Source organism: Fukomys damarensis, unplaced genomic scaffold (genome assembly GCF_012274545.1).
Source record: "Fukomys damarensis isolate Sample0158 unplaced genomic scaffold, DMR_v1.0_HiC HiC_scaffold_20, whole genome shotgun sequence".
Taxonomy (NCBI): domain Eukaryota; kingdom Metazoa; phylum Chordata; class Mammalia; order Rodentia; family Bathyergidae; genus Fukomys; species Fukomys damarensis.
In genome coordinates, this window is record NW_022900932.1 from 24,996,674 (window position 1) to 25,013,736 (window position 17,063).

Below are 17,063 nucleotides of genomic sequence, written 5' to 3' on the forward strand. Positions count from 1 at the left end.
CTGAAATACCGAATAGTTTCTTTGGTGTGAAAAACTATAATAGTACACAGGATCCTAATGAGACAATTAATAATGTGAAATTGGAATTAAAGGGCTAAAGGTATAGGGAAAGTGGGAAGGGTGAGGCAAAGGTAATAAGGGAGAGGCAAAAAATATGAGAAACTGAAAAAATGGAAATAAAGTGTTTGTAAATGGGGAGGGGAGGAGGGGGTGAAGGGAGGGCAGGGACAAGGGGGAAAAATGAGAATCAAGACCTATTATGTAAAGGTACAGAATCCCAATGATGAATGTAACTGTATTGTATATCTAGATTGTACCAATAAACTCAATAAAAAAAAAAGCAAAGTAATCATTTACAGTGGGACACGTGTAAATACTGAATCATTTTTCTGGTTTGAAAAACTGAAGGTGCAAACAAGGACAAAAATGCATAATACATAGTGTGAAATAGAAAGAAAATGTTCAAAGGGAAAACAGAACTAGAGAGTGGGGACGAGGGAAAGGAAAGCAGGAAAAGAATTAAGTTGAACTGAAGAAAGAAAAAATGGAGTCAGAGCTTACGTATATAGGGGGTGGAGGGATTGAAGGGAGGACAGGACAATGGGAAAAAATAAGAATCAAGATATATCATGTACAGGTACAAATTCCCAATGATGAATGTGATCATAAGGTATATGTAAATGTACCAATAAATTCAATTTAAAAAGTAATCATTTACAGTAATGAGTCCCAAATTAGATGCCTTTGGCCTCTGCTCTATTCTTAGTTTCGAATTCTCCTTAATATTCAGCAGTCCTGAAAACCCAGAAACTGCAATCACTCTTTGAACCTATCCTCCTATGGGCACCACCTGCATGTACCAAGATAACAGCAATTCCTATTTCTTCTCCCAAGATAAATACATGGCAGAAAGAGAGCTAACCTCTCACAGTTCCACAAGAGTTTGTTTTGTTTTATTTTAATTTCCCTCTTCCATATCAGAATTCTGTAATCTTTATAAAGTTTATATGAAAATATCTAATCTTTACTCTTTGAAGGAAAATTAGGACATGGTTCATAGTCCTTGATAATTAGCTAATAATTGATGGCATATGAGGAAACTCGACTTACAAATGAGTAATCAAAATCAGAGAAAATACATTGAGCATCATACTTTCTTTGAGAAAAATCACTTATCAATAGATTTTTGAAATGAACTTTCAGCTCCAAATAATATGTATGTATGTAACTGTGTTTAAATCAAAGAAAAAAATCATAACTTAAAATTAAATAGTTAAACTTGTATTTAAAAGAATAAAACTCCTATATCTGGAAAATAAAATTGCCTATATTCACAATATTATTTACCCATTGAATTTTTCTACCTTCACAATTTCCTTGACTGTTTTTTTTTAATTGAGTTTATTGGTACATTTTAGGTATACAGTACAGTTACATTCATCATTGGGATCCTGTACCTTTACATGACAGGTCTTGGTTCTCATTTCTCCCCTTGTTCCTGCCCTCCCTTCACCCCCTCCTAGCCTACCCATTTACAAACACTTTATTTCCATTTTTTCATTTTCTCATATATTTTTTTCTTTTTCCTTATTACCTTTCACCTAACCTTCCCACTTTCCCTACACCTTTTGCCCTTTTCTTTCTATTGACTCTTCTGTGCCTTTTAAAAATGTGACACAACAGAAGCAATGGACGTATTAGTGAGAGAAATCCAGAAGGAAACCATCGTGCTTATTTTTATATCATGAGAGTTCTTTCCTCACACACACACACACATCTTCAGAACTACCATCTGTTCCCCGGAGAGATACTGGGGGAGTGTGATGGGGAGCCAGTGAGAGGATAGGAAAGGATTCCAAAGGGGATGCTTAATCATTCAGCTGTCAAGGTTTCGATGCTGCAAATGCCATTTTACTAAATAATGCAAATCTGTCTCTTTACTTCTGATCACACACCGCGGCTCTATAGGTGCCTCGTCCCCGCTGTTACTGGGGAAGGGGCAGGGGTGCCTGGTACTGCATCAGGGGCATCCACCTCGTTCTGAAGGCAGTTTTGCAAAATATTGAGGGACAATTCACAGAACAAACAGGTATGTGGTTTTATAATCTGACTCACCTAAATGTCTCTACTCACTTCTCCATTCTCTAGTCAGCATTTGTCAGTTTAAATAATTTTATCCTTAGTCAAATGGCTCTGCGTGATAAATGAATTCTCAAGACACATTAGGAGTAAAACATTTAAAGGGGCAAGGAATGTAGGGCTAATTTAGTGTTATAATACTTATTTTAAATGATTTATATATGTTTATATATTTATGTATTTCTCTTTTATAATAATTTTGTTATAAAAATAGAAATAGAAATTTTAGAACTCTCAGTATAACTCAGAAATCTTAATGAAATATATAAAATAACATATCAAAACTACTTTAGAAGAGAAATGTTGTATTAATATATAAATCATTTAATCTTCTTTATCTCTCACCCTTCAACTTATAAATTTGAAGTGCTTGACTCAACAAATATTCCTGATTTACTGATTAATGCCAGTACCCAAATTTCTGAAACAAGCCTTTTTTTTCTTTATGCCCAGAAGCATTCATTAAACAAAAGTTTCATGTAAATTCATACACTGATCATAAAACCCAACTATATCTATCAGAATTTTTTTAATGAAAGAAATTTTTGTGGCTTACCTAAAATTAGGAAAAACTTGACATTGAAAAATCTAGACTTATTGTTCTCACCAATACTTTCTAACCAACAACAACAAAAGTCATATTTTTGGTCACTTACAGGTTAGAAGAAATTATATTTACTTTGTATGAGAGCTGAGCTTTCACCTATAACTGTAATCAGGAAAATGCAATTCAGGATGACAAACCCTAATAGAGTTTCATTATGTTTTTTAAAAAGTAGATATAGCAAGTTCATTTCTATGAAGTCCAATACACCTCAGCACGCATACAAATTTTCCAATTGGGCTATTCAGAAGCTGGTAGGCTCAAATTACCACACAAATATAGACACTATAACTCTGCTTCTTGATCAAAACCATATTCTCAATGTGCTCATGAAATAGCAAAATATGAAAAGAAACAATCTTCCCAGGCACTGTGCTTGTTATTACCTTATTTTGAGTTCCATATGTCAAATGGAATCTTGGAAATATCAGATAAAACACTGGAAAGTACATTACAAAGGGAAAACAAACCTATCTATTAGGTTGATAATAAGAGTAGCTAAATAAATGCCCCTTTTCCTTCTTTAATTTTCAATTAGAGCTTCCTGCCTGTAGGTAAAGGGTGTACATTACAAACAAAAGCAATATCTATGTATCTGTTTTCTAGTTTGTGGCTACCGAGCCAATTTAAAAATGAAATGTTCAACTATGTTTCATTTTATTACCTCCAGTGGAAAGAGGGAAAAACAATAAAAAAGTATGTCTCATTTTACATGAGCTACTAAGGTGGTATCATTGCAATCTTAAAATGTTTTCATTCAAAAGAAATCTGTGGTCAATCTTGCATGTCATCATGTCAAAATGTTTGTTAAAGAAAAAAGTAAATACAAAGAAAATAAACTTTTCACTCTTCTTGTGCTATTTTGCCTAATGTAGATAGTGCTAAATTTCAGTTAGAAACATAAATGCTTTATTAATGAACAATGAATAAAAGTCTACATTATTCTAAGTGCAGCTAAAGTTGAAATCTAATACTCCTTATCAAGCTTCATGCTAAGTTGGGAATTTCTAAAACTGCTTAATTTTGGTGTATGTATAAAGCCATGCCTCATTCTCAGTCTTATAAAACATTTAGCAATGGATGTGGTTTAGATGAATGTGTTCAGTTGTAACACAAATGGCTTTAACTAATAAGTAAGTAGTTTTAGTTCTTGAAAATAGTCATACTTATTGATTGTGAGTTGGGGGAAGGGAGGATTTTTTGAAAAGGAAATTTGTCTGGAAGTAATTTCTCTTTTACAATTCCAGATAAAAATCACTGAATGTTAAAGTTCCATGCACCTGGAGAGGGCTTTTGAAAGCACTCATTCAAAATTTGGCCAAGCCAGGCCTACTGGCTGTTTGTCAAGGTAAGAGTGGCTTTGTGAACTGCTGAAATCAGTTTACATAAAACCAGAACCTGTGGTGGGATGAAATTAATTTGGTAGCCAACTCTTTTCTAATTCTATTCCATATATTTGTCATAACTGTTTTGGGACATTTTGTTCACTACTCGTATTTGCCTTATCTTTGTCATATCTTGTCTAGATTGATATATTTTGACAAGAATAGGATAATAGAGCCTGACTGTGTTACTTAAAGATCTTCACACCAGAGCCACCATTTGCCATCCAGGAGTCAAGGACTATGAAAAGCTGTGGGCCAGAGGTGACTAGAGAGATGGAAGTGACTGTGTGTTCCATGTAAATAAGTGAATGCTATTAAGTAGAGAGTAAGTCTGAAAAAAAAGGAAGGACACCCAGATTTCCTTCTCCTCTCATAAAAATCCTGCTCAAACTGTGCTGTATAACTTTTCTTTTTACAGACGTAAGAAAATACCATAATCATTTCTAATTATACACTTGATCTTAGCCAAAAAGCCGTGATTTTTCCCTCCAAATTTTATAATGAAATTTAATCTCCAGTACCCTAGTATTAAGAGGTAAAGCTGTTTTTATTTCTTCATCTAAGAAATGTCTGTTCACTTTGTTTATTTGTTTGTTTTGTTTTGTTTTTTTTGGTACCAGGGATCGAACTCAGGACCTTGTGCTTGTGCGGTAGGCAGCAGAACCACTGAGCCAAATCCCCAGCCCATGTCTGTTCACTTTAGATGGTCATCTCTAGATTGGGTCTTTAAATTTGGGAAGTCTAACTTTTTTTTTTTTTTTTTTTTTTTGGTACTGGGGATCCTTGCACTTGTGAGTCAGGCAGCGGAACCACTAAGCTAAATCCCCAGCTTGACATTTTAAGTTCTTTATGTAGTCTCATTAGTAGACCTTTATCTGAGGAGCATCTGGTAAAAAAAATTTTCCCACATTGTGGGTTGTCTCCTTACTCTGTTGGTAGTTTCTCTTGCTGTGCAGAAGGTTTTTAATAAGATGCGATTCTAATGGTTGATTCTTTGTGCTAGTTCACATGCAGCTGAGGTTTTGTTCATAAAGTCTTTTCCTACACCAATGTCTTCCAGAGTTCTGCCTAACCTGTTTTCTACCAGGCTGAATGTCCCTGTTTTAATACTTAGATCTTTGATCCATTTTGATTTAGGTTAGTACATTGTGAGAAAAATGTTCAACATCACTGATCATTCAAGAGATGCAAATGAAAAAAGCAACACTGAGATTCCACCTCACTCCAGAAAGAATGGCTGCTATTAAGAAATTAATCAAGGTCCGGGCATAGTGGCACACACCTGTAATCCCAGCACTCGGGAGGCTGAGGCAGGAAGATCACTGAGTTCAAGACCAGCCTAGACTATATAGTGAGTTCCAGGTCAGTCTCAAATACATAGGGAGACCCTGTCTCAAAAAAAGAAAAAATCAACCAATGACAAATGTTGGTGGGGCTTTGGGGGAAAAGGAACCATTTTTTCACTGCTGATGGCAGTGTAGACTGGTACAAGTACTGTGAAAATCAGTGTGGAGATACTTCAAAAAATTAGGATGAGAGGTACCATTTGACCCAGCTATACCCTTGATGGGTATCTTCCCCAAAGAATTAAAAGAACTATACCACAGAGATACACGCATACACACACACACACACACACACACACTCACACACACACTTTTATTGTGACACAGTTTCCACAGTTTGTAATAGTTAAACCTTTGAAACAGCCCAAATGACCATCAACTGGTGAGTGGATAAAGAAGATGTGTGTGTGTGTGTGTGTGTGTTTTTTTTAATAAAATTGAGTACTATTCACTCATTAAAAAAAAAGACATACTAGAGGCATTTATAGCTAAATGGATGCATACTGAGGCCATACTCTTATGTGAAATAAATAGGACACATGTGTAAATACTGAATAGTTTCTCTGGTGTGAGAAACTGAAATTGTAAATGAGGACCAAAATGTATAATAAATAATGTGACATAGGAAGAAAAAGTCCAAAGGGGAAGAGGAAGAGAAAGTGTGTGTGTGTGTGTGTGTGTGTGTGTGTGTGTGTGTGTGTGTGTTGGGGGGGCAGTTTAAGGGAAAAGAAAGAAGGGAAAGAAAAAATATGAAAAAAGAAGGAAAAAGCAGAAACAAAGCTTTTGTAAATAGTCAGGGGTGGAGTGGATGAAGGGCGGAAAGGGGAAAGGGGAAAAAAGAAGCATCAAAATAGTCCATGTAAAGGTACAAATTCCCAATGATGAATAGGATCACGTGTACCTAAAACATTCCAATAAATTTAATGAATTATAAAAAAGAGATGAAGCTTTAAGAGGTGAATTGAGTATGGTGGTCATGTCCTCACATGAGACTAGCAGCCTTAAAAAAGAGAAAAGGGAGCACAGTAATAAGGCATCCTCAACATCTCAGAAACAGAGTACAAGCCCTCACCAAATGCCAAAGCTACCTGGGCCTTAACTGTGGGCTTCCAAACCTTCAGATCTTTGAGATGTAAATTTCTTTTATTTATAATTAACAGTGTCTGTCATTCTGTTACAGAAATACAAACAATGTAAGACATTACCCACCAGAGGAATGCAAATCAAATCCACAATGCCATGCCACTACAATGAAAACATGAATAAAATTTGGTAAAAATGTGGAGAAATTTGGATATTTACACACATATATTAGGAATGTAAAATGACATAGTCACATTAGAAAATAGACTTTCTATTCTTGTAAGAGATAAACATAGAATTAACATGATCCAGCTTATAGTATACTCCACTTACATTATAGCCCCAAGAAAAGTGAAAAGCTATATCTCTTCAACTGAAGAGCACATGAGTGTTCTCATGCAACATTATTTATAATAGCCCAAAAGTAGAAATAACCTAAAAAACCCAAATGAATGAATGGATAAGTAATACGTGATATCCATACTATGAAATATCATTCAGCAATAAAAACAATGAAGTACACCTAAACGTTAGGTACTGCAGCAAGATAAACCATTAAAATATTATGCTAAGCAAAGGAAACACAACCACAAAAGAAGAAATATGCAGAATTCCATTTTTATGAAATGTCCAGAATGGACAGATTCACAGTACATTAGTGATTGCCTAGACATACAGGGACAGAGAAATGGGGGAGGAGGGATGAGAGCTAATGGGTGTGGTAGTTTTCTTTGACCCGCTGAAATATTCTAAAATTGATTGTGGTGATGGCTATTGTTATAGTTGGGATCTAGAAGTTCCCCCCAAAGGCCTCATGTGGTCATAGATGGCTGAATCTAGAGTGTGTGAACCTAGGGTTATGGGTGTATGATTACAAAATCAGTCCACTGATTGGCTTGGCACTGCCCTAATCCTGGTATCCTGGATAGAATGTAAGGGACAGAAAGAGGCTTGTCTTCTCTTTGTTGCTTTTCCTGTCTTCTGCCACCATAAACTGTTGCCTTTCTGCCTTGGAGCCAGCCGTTTATGGACTGAAAACTCCACAAGTTGTGAATTAAATAAATCTTTCCTCCTTTAACTTTGGATGTAGAGTATTTTGTCTCAGCAATGAGAAAAGTAACTAAGACAGTTATACAATTCCATGAATATGCTAAAAGCCACTGTAGATTTTAAGTGGGTAAACTCTGTGGTATGTAAGTTAAATCTCTATAAAGCTTTTACCAGAAAAAAAAAAAAGTTAATGGATCCTCAGAAATTTCTTTTCCACAATTTACCTAGACAAGAACTCCACACTCTTCCTGCAATAAAATGAGTAATGGTTAAGAAGGACAATGATTATGTAGACAATGATTCTGTAAAGACACTTGTTGAAATATTCAGAATTTGACATAGGAATATATATGTGTGTGTGTGTGTGTGTGTGTGTGTGTGTATTCTGTGAATATATATGAATATGTATGCTTATGAACATATTCTATTTTATACAGATCTGTACATTTATTACAGTAAACAGCCTGAGCCACTATTCAACAGGTTGAACATTCTCTCTCATGACAATCAATCACAGCCAGTTTTCCAACAGTCTTCCTAAGGGTTTTACGAGCAGGACCAATTAGGCAATGTTGCTTTATTGGACTGTTAAGGCCTGCCAGCAGTTTGGTGAATTACTCAGCTGTCACATCAGTTCATGAGTAATCGTCAGCAGAAAGACAATAACAGTATCAAAAGTACCCAATGTACAAATCACAGAAAAAGAAGAGTCTGACTATTCTAAAATAGTTGGTAAATCATTATGAGAAAAGTATAAGCATGTACTAATTTCTGGATATTTCACATGTGGAAGTGAATTAAAAACACAGTAGAAGTTCAGGAAGGGTTGGCCCTCATTTTCTTTCTCCCAAAGCACCCAAAAGGACCAACTTAAGACCTTTTAGGTTCTGGTAACTCTGTGTACAGATTATCTCTAACTGAGCACCAAATACACATGCATTTACATTTAGCACATTCTACCATCCCAGATATAGATAGGTAGACATAGATTGACACAGAGATAAGTATGTCTACATTTATTTCTTTGCAGATCTATAAAGACAACTTGAAAATCCTTCCTATAATTTTCTTAATTTATGCTTAACTATGTACATTAGTGTGGTTCTCTGAGAAGTTTGTTTGGCATGTCAAGACAGGGTTAAGTGTGTGAGGAATTTATTACAGAATATTGTAAAAACAAGTGGCAGGTGGCAGGGGACAAGCACTAGGAGAGGCTGGGAGTCATCAGACCATTATGCACATCTCACTCTGAAAGGGAGAGGAAAGGAAAGTTGGTTAGAAACTTTCTAGGCTGCTGTGTAGTCTAAGGAAACTTGGGCAAGAGTTTCAGGAGTTCGTAGACAAAATCAGCCTCAAAGGAGGTCTACATGCCTATTCTTATAGCAGCACAATTTATGATAGCTAAATCTTGGGAAAAGAATGAGTGAAGGAGAACGCAGTATGTATACACAATGGAGTACTATACTGCCATAAAGAAAAATAACAAGGCATTCGTGGGTAAACAGTGTGCAGCTCGAGAACACAATGTTAAATGAAATAAATCAAACACACAAGTTCAAATATCATATGTTTCTCTTATATATAAGAAACACAATGTATAATACATACAACATATTATATTATACTATAATATACTATTTACATACTGTATTATATATATACACACACACACAAAGAACAGTATAGAGGAGAAATAAATAGGAAATAGGGAAAAGTTCCAATAGTTCTCCAAATCATATATTCCAGTAATATATATGCTAATTTGTTTCATTTATACAACTAGTTTATCTTAATTCATTGAAAAAGCAGGTTTTATGTTATCTTTTTTGTCTTTGTAATAATCATTTTTATTTATATCTTAGACTCTAACTTGAAAACAACCATACTTGGTGTATTAACTATTGTTATTCTCTTACTATTTTGTTAAGAAACTATATGTTATTTTTCATAAAGTAAAAAAAGAGGCTCACACGCCAAAACAGTCTGCCATGGTATCTCTGACTTGCTCAGCCATTGGTGGGGAAACCTAGCTTTGGTGAACATACAGGAATGGCTTTCAGAGTACAGCATTTTGGAGCTTCAGTTATTTATATTCCTCATAGTTGAAAGTCTACCAAATCCAATCCCACCACTATCACAGTATGATTCATATGCACCATCTATTCTCAGGAATTCTTCCACTGTGAAAATATCTAACCCATGGAATTTTTCAAATCCAAGGAAAACATTATTATTTCTGTGTAAATAATAAAAACTGGACATAATGCTTGATTTGCATATATTTGATAAGCAGACACTGATTTTGATTTTGTTATTTTATTAGCTGGGGTAAATTTCAGAAATGGCCCTACTTCTCTCTCATGCTCTGTATCCACTTTTTTGGAAATGTGATTTTGCCACTCTTCCAGTCAAAATTATTTCTCACTTCTTAAATGTGGATCTGCTCTTTAGGTTACTTTCAACAGTATAATGTGACAGAGGAGATGATGTGCTCCTGTTAAGCCTAAACTTCTGGAGATTTTGTGACCCGTCCTGCTTTTTCCCCTTCCTTTATTTTTACCATTAAAATCATGACTGGCAGGGCCAGGGATTTAGCTCAGTGGTGCCACCACCTGCCTCACAAGCAAAAAGTTCTGAGTTTGTTCCCTGGTAAAAAAAAAAAAAAAAAAAAAAAAAAAAAAAAAAAAACATAAACATGACTGGCCTAATTTCTTAGAATATGAGACATGTACAGGACTGCCAACCTCGCACAGATGTCCTGTCTGAGAGCCCAAGTGTGTGATAAAGGATTCAGCAAAGTCACCTGGCAAACTCCCAGATGACCTCAGACACGTGAAGAGTCCCACCAAGCCAAGCTCAGATATGCAGAAACACTGTTAACCTGTTAACTGGTGTTCAAAATAAATTATTGTTTTTAAATTCTATATAATTAATGACTTGTTACTTGTAAAACACTTGAAAGCTTATTTCTTTTTCTTTTTTGGTTTTTCGTGGTAGGGTCTCCCTTTTTAGTTCAGGCTGGCCCTGAACTCACTGTGTAGCCCAGGCTGGCCTAGAACTCACGGTGATCCCCTCCTGCCTCTGCTTCCTGAGTACTGGGATTACAGGTGTGTACCACCACACCCAACATCACTAGAAAGCTTTTAAATCTAAATTCTTGAACTAGTAAAGTACTTTCTGTATTTAACAATATACAAACACACCCACACACACTCAAATGGAATGTCATTGGAAATAGTGAATTAGGATTTTAGCTGTATTCCATACCTTGAGGATAATTACTGGTCATCTGTAGCTATAATTTTAGCAATAGGAAATACTTTATTTCCATAGGTATTTGAACTATTGTACAATATAATGACTGGAAAAAGGGTCTGGAGACCCTGTCTGGACAATGACTTTGGTGAATTTACAGGAAAATGATTCCCCCAGTAACCCCCAGAAAACTAGGAGGAAGGACTTTAGATTCTACAATAAAGCAGTTGAAAATTAACCTTTCTAATCTGCCTGTGTTTAGTTCTGGAAATCCAAAGGGATATTAAAGTAATTCCTATCTATGAGAATATTTAAACTCAAATGAACAAGAAAACTATTATTGTGGTATTAAAATCTCCATCTTCATTTGAAAATACTGCCATATTTAAATATCTGATCTTAGCATAGTACTTGCAATCTTAATCTTCTCCTAGGTCTTCTGTTTTCTTACCTTTCTTCGCAATGGGCTTTGTATTAAATGAATTAGATATTTTAAGTTAAACAAGGCATATTCTGTATTTAGGCTGCCAAATAAAATAATTAGGTGGCTGCTTTTAGATCTTCATTTAATTTCTTGATAGCAATTTACTTTGTTAGGGGATCTGAAAATCAAATTATCCACTCTTATCCTCAAGCTTGAAATGATAGCTGAGAACTAAGAAACCACACTCTACAGCAGCATCTGCTGCATTTCTATTAACATTTAAACAAGGTCATTGGATTCCACACCATAAAGCTCTACCACAAACACTGCCCAGCCCATATTATTACTTTCATATCTGAAAGACATGCATTTTGAGGGCTAGTTTTTAAATAGTAGGAGACATGAGAACCGAGCAATGGTGAACTAGAGACACTAAAACTGCTGTAGGCCACTCTTTGCCTTGCCCTCTTTCTTCAACCTTGCGCACACTGACTAACAGAATAATTCTCCTAAGGTACAGCTTAGGTCATGCACTCCCACATTATAAACCATTACTCCTAATGAAAGCCCAAGATGCTGACAACCTCTAAGGTCTGCATCTGACACTTTCAGTCAGCCTTAACCTCTGATGAATTCACACATGTACCAGATACATTCAACTTTTCACTCTTCTCCCAGGTAATTTCTGTGCTTTCTTTTCTACCTATATTAGTTAGCTTTCAGTCACCATTATAAAATACCTGAAATAATAAACTTTTAAAGACAAAAGGGTTATTTTGGTTCATACGATGGGAGCACATGGCAGAGTAAAACTGTTCACATCGTGGCTAAGAAGGACCGAAGAGGAAGGAAAGGAGGCTAAGACCCCAAGGTCCTGTTTGGAGCAATATCCTTAATGGCCTAAGGTCATTAATGACATAGGTTCCATCTCTCAATGGTTATAACCTGAAAACCAAGTAGCAGCACCCAACAACCAAGCCTTTCACACGTCCAGCCTTTCACACATCTGCCTTTGAAGAGCATTCACTATCTAAACAATAGTACTACGGCAATCCCACTGCCTGGTGAGAATTCCTCTTCAGCTATTTTTATTTGTAAGAGTACAGTGCACTTTCCACAAGCCAAATGAATAATTTCAGCCTAAATAATGATCAGTCATGTGCAAAATATGTCTATTTCATCTGTTACATAATAAACATTGTGGTTAGTTAATTTTGTGCATACTCAGTAACATCTAGATTTGTGCTCTAGATTTTAATATTAATAATAATAAAATCATAATTTTATATATCAATATACTTATATGTGTGGGTGGGAGTGTTATATGTGTATGTGTGTTCCTTTTTATCATCTCAGGATTCGAAATAAGGTCATGTCTACTCTGATATTTATGTCAATATAAATATAGTCCTCTGATATACAATCAAAATTTTTCTCCTATCCTTGTCTTATTTTCCCATTCTTAACCAGAATGGCCCATATTTCCTCACAGTAATTCAGTACAAGGGGCTAGTCCTAGGTATAAATGTCTTCAGGATGAAACACTGAAAACCTTTCCAGTACCTTGGAAATCTCCAATTGCTATTGCAATTGATGCCTATCACTGCTGTGAATGAGAAGAAAAAAGTCACTTCACTCACTCTCTCCTCATAAGGAAACTTTGTAAAGTTACAGCTTTTTATCATATAAAAAATCTAAAATATGTATGCATTAATAGATTTCACACCTTTCTCCAAAGAACACTTAAAACACTTGCAGTTTCAAGTTCCACCTTCTCCCTTTGCCCAAACTGAATGTAAATATTCCTCTAAACAGCCCAGATGTGGATCTTGTCCACTGACACCAGGAGATTAATGTCCTCCTCTCCTTATAGTGAGTTTCCCATCAGGGACCCATGGTCTCTTTTCATGCTTGAAGGCCTTAAGAAAGCCTATACCAGTGTGTTAGAGATGCCATAAACATTAAAAGTGAACGGTTCAGAATTCCCACTTCAAAATGAGGATTTTATCATAAACATGTTACACCTTAAAATTCCTTTAAAATGAAAGGTAAAGTATCTTAATTCTTTTCTTCCTAGGAAATCACCTTTTACCCTGGAAATTTGTTCACATTTTCCTGGGTGATCGCATATCTTCAAAGTACAAAGGCTATGGGCAACACCAGCCTCTGCATCCCAAAGAAATCCCTGCTACATTTTTTTCCCAGAACACATTGATATAACCAAAGAAATATGACTCAGTCAGCCTCCAGAAATAAAGACAGCTGAGAATTTTCAAGCACAATATTCTCCAATTTCATAAAAAAAAAAAAAGAAGAGAAAGGGAAATAAGAACAAAGTCAACAAAAATGTAACACTGAACACAATTTTCCAGTATTAGAATAACAAATAAAAAGGGTCACTCTGTAGGTCAGTTTGAAGCACCTGAGGGATTAAACCTGAGTACAAAACAAAAAACAAACAAACAAACAAAAAACTACATGGCAGAGAGAACCATAGCAGAAACACTTGCGACAGGAAGTGATCACCTTGTGAGAAAGGGAACTCAAGACACTGGGGGATCTGGCTTTTTTATAACAACTCATTCTTTCAAGAACAGAGGCTTAATGAAACTAGCATTAAACTATTCCAAAAGGAATGCCCCAATAACCTGACCTCCTTCACCTGGACCTCTTTTGATCCCCACTACTTCTCATACTGGAGAACCTGCTTTTAGCACATGAACGCTTTGGGGAACACACTCAGACATGTCCGAACTACAGCACCTTCTCTGTCAGGATCTGACCGGAGCACCGCTGTCCTCCTACTAAAAGCCTCTTCTATAGTCCCCTGTACTGACACTGAATTTAAATGATAATCTGCTGATGTGACACTTAGCTGCTGTTATGCTTATGCTGCCCTACCGCCAATCTCTTCTTCAAACAATATCCATTTTATTCCGACTTTCCCTTCTGTATTCTTTGTTATATTTGGGGGATTTTTCTGTTTTGTTTTGCAGAGAGACAATAATCTCTCCCTTTCCCTTTCCTTCCCCATGTCCTCACTGTGAGCAACTATATGTTGTTGAATTGGAGGATGTAATTCACGTAGGCAAATTAGAAAATTTTTATTTACAAAACAGTTCAGGCTGAAAGCATTTACGGATTTCTATGTGAAGGGAAACTATTAACAAAAAATATTTGAATATTCTATTTGGCACTGAGATCTATCTTAAGTATCATAGAAATCATGAATATCTCCTTCTTTGTGTATTGATTAAATAGTATTTCTAGTATTTTTTGTATTGTTTTAGAATCCTCAGGATTAAAAAATGCTTATTTTAGTAGAGAACATTAATTTTCCCTTTAATTCCTGCCTCATTATCAAATCTTTGAACATTTTCTGTCCCCAATGGCTCAGAATGCTTATTTTCATAAAGCCATATCTGACTGTGTTGCTACTGCTTTATAAAAAATAATCATCCAGCCCAACAATGAATGTAACTGTACTGTATCCCTAAAATGGACCAATAAACTCAATTAAAGCTGAAAAAAAAATCATTCAGACTCTGTTGTATCTATTTCAGTGGGGTTCCCTAGACTTCTAAATGACAAGAAAAGACTAATTTTTCAATAGTACCCGGCTAGTTTGCAATTTGTTGGTTTTCAAAATTTTGGACTTTATTACAAGCAATTAATAGTATTTGGATAAATAGGCTGCATATTTTAATTAGTTACAAATGCTTTAGGACACACTAACAAAAAATTATTCCATTACTACTGAACCTGATGACACCAGTTGTGATTGTGCTTATAATACATAATAATTAATCAAGTGATTTAATTACCTAATCATAAAATGAACCAGTATATAAACTTATAAACTATAAACATGAAAGGAGGCTATGTCTATAAAATTTAAACTAAACCCTAGGGGAACACTTAATAAATATAAGATACTAAAAGCTTCTGTTAAATTTGGTAAGTTGTCTCCAAATGGCTTGGAGAAAAACAATCACAAAAATAGAAGGATTCTACAACAAACTTTCTTTGGGAGTGTTTGACATTCTTTCTCCTCTTTAAAGGAAACCAGGCTGGGCTGCGACTCAGTGGAAAGTGCTTGCCTATGCACAAAGCTGTACATCCCATCCTTGGTGCCACGAAAGAAGGCAAAATATTCTATCACATTTGTTCTAACATACTGACAAATAACCAAAAGACAGTAATAAATAACCTATAGTTACTTATATAGGGCCTTTAAGAAGATAACTTGACTTCTCAATTATAAGACCAAGATTTGTAGAAAGCTATTACTTTATCAGCAAAGACTGATAAACGATTATAAATGTGTGTTTTAAAATACTTAATCTCTATATGCATTCATTTTTATGATTTCCAATTTTAGTCAATTATTTTTTATATATTTTATTGGTACATTTTAGGTATACAATATGGTTGCATTTATCATTGGGATCTCGTACACTTACATGATGTATCTTGGTTCTTATTTTTTCCCCATTTACCTTGTCTCCCTTCACCCCCTCCACGCTTCCCTATTTACAAAGATTTTGATTAAGTGAACATATATTTGACTTGGTAATGTCAGTTTTTACTCTAATATTTTAAATATTCTATTTTCAAATATTAATTAAGCTTTTGAAAATGTAAGTCAACCTGTATATTAACTTTGAGTTCATCTGTCAACATAACCTTACATCCCAAGTACTTTCGCATATTACTACAATTCTCATTAATAATATTGAAAATATTTAACAATGAATTTGACAGGGACTAAATCAACTAGTATAGACCACTTGCCACCCAGGAATCATATATAACTTGTATAACTATATTCATACCATATGTACAGTATTATAATTTCAATAACTGAATCATTTTTCAAATAGGCCATATTTTTAATCACAGTATTACTCTGGGAATTCAATATTGTTTTATTTTTCTAATACTAACACTTTTGCCACAATATGCACACCAATCCCTTCTTATTATGACTCTAAATTGAAAATTCATCCTTTCCTTCCTGACAAAATGAAACAAGGAAAAGTTGAAACTGTTTATTGCTCATCATTAACTGGTCTTCTTCCCTGCCTTCTTTCTTTTTTTTAGTTATTTATTGTATTTATTGAATTTGCTTCAGAAAGCATTTAGAGTGAACTAAATGTGACTGACATAAATAAATCTCTTCTTTTAAATTCAAATGCATTCTGAAGTCTAGTTCAGGCCGGACGTGGTGGCGCACACCTGTAATCCCAGCACTCGGGAGGCTGAGGCAAGAGGATCACTATAAATTTGAGACCAGAATGGGCAACATAGTGAATTCCAGGTCAGTCTCAACTACATAGCAAGACCCTGTCTAAAAACAAAAAACAAACAAACAAAAAAAACCAATAAAGTCTACTTCATACACTTAGCAGCTCTACTTTCCACAATTATCTAGGTAATTGTTCAATGTTAACTTCATCTGATTATGACAAATTAGAAAAGTAAACCACCAAAAAATATGCTACCATTTCCTCCAAATACAACATAAAGTTCATATTTCTTTAATAACTTTGTTTTATGCTTGAATTTTATTCAAAAGTAAATGTGTTCACTTTTTAAAGTACTAATGCGGGCACTGTGCCACAGTTTGCCTGATGGCAGTCCAGAAAATTCTGTTTCTGAAAGAACTTAATATTTTGAGATTGGTAATCTCCTATAATATACTAGAGTATGCCTGCTTGCTGTTCCGTGCATAAAAACACATTTTTTAAGTTGCATCCCTACAACATTCTATTCTC

At 35.0% G+C, this 17,063-nt stretch overlaps 1 long non-coding RNA gene across 2 annotated transcripts in view; it reads left to right on the forward strand.

The window, feature by feature from the left end:
• Window positions 1–1,851: 1,851 nt before the first annotated feature.
• The window catches only part of LOC104849143, a 44,726-nt gene continuing 29,514 nt past the window's right edge, over window positions 1,852–17,063 (forward strand). Inside the window, exons 1-3 of one of the 2 annotated variants that reach the window (XR_776657.1) lie at window positions 1,852–2,089; window positions 3,991–4,091; window positions 13,364–14,370. This is a non-coding gene — a long non-coding RNA (uncharacterized LOC104849143). Of the gene's footprint in view, window positions 2,090–3,990; window positions 4,092–13,363; window positions 14,371–17,063 lie in introns of those variants that run through there. The other variant, XR_776656.1, reaches the window with a different exon arrangement.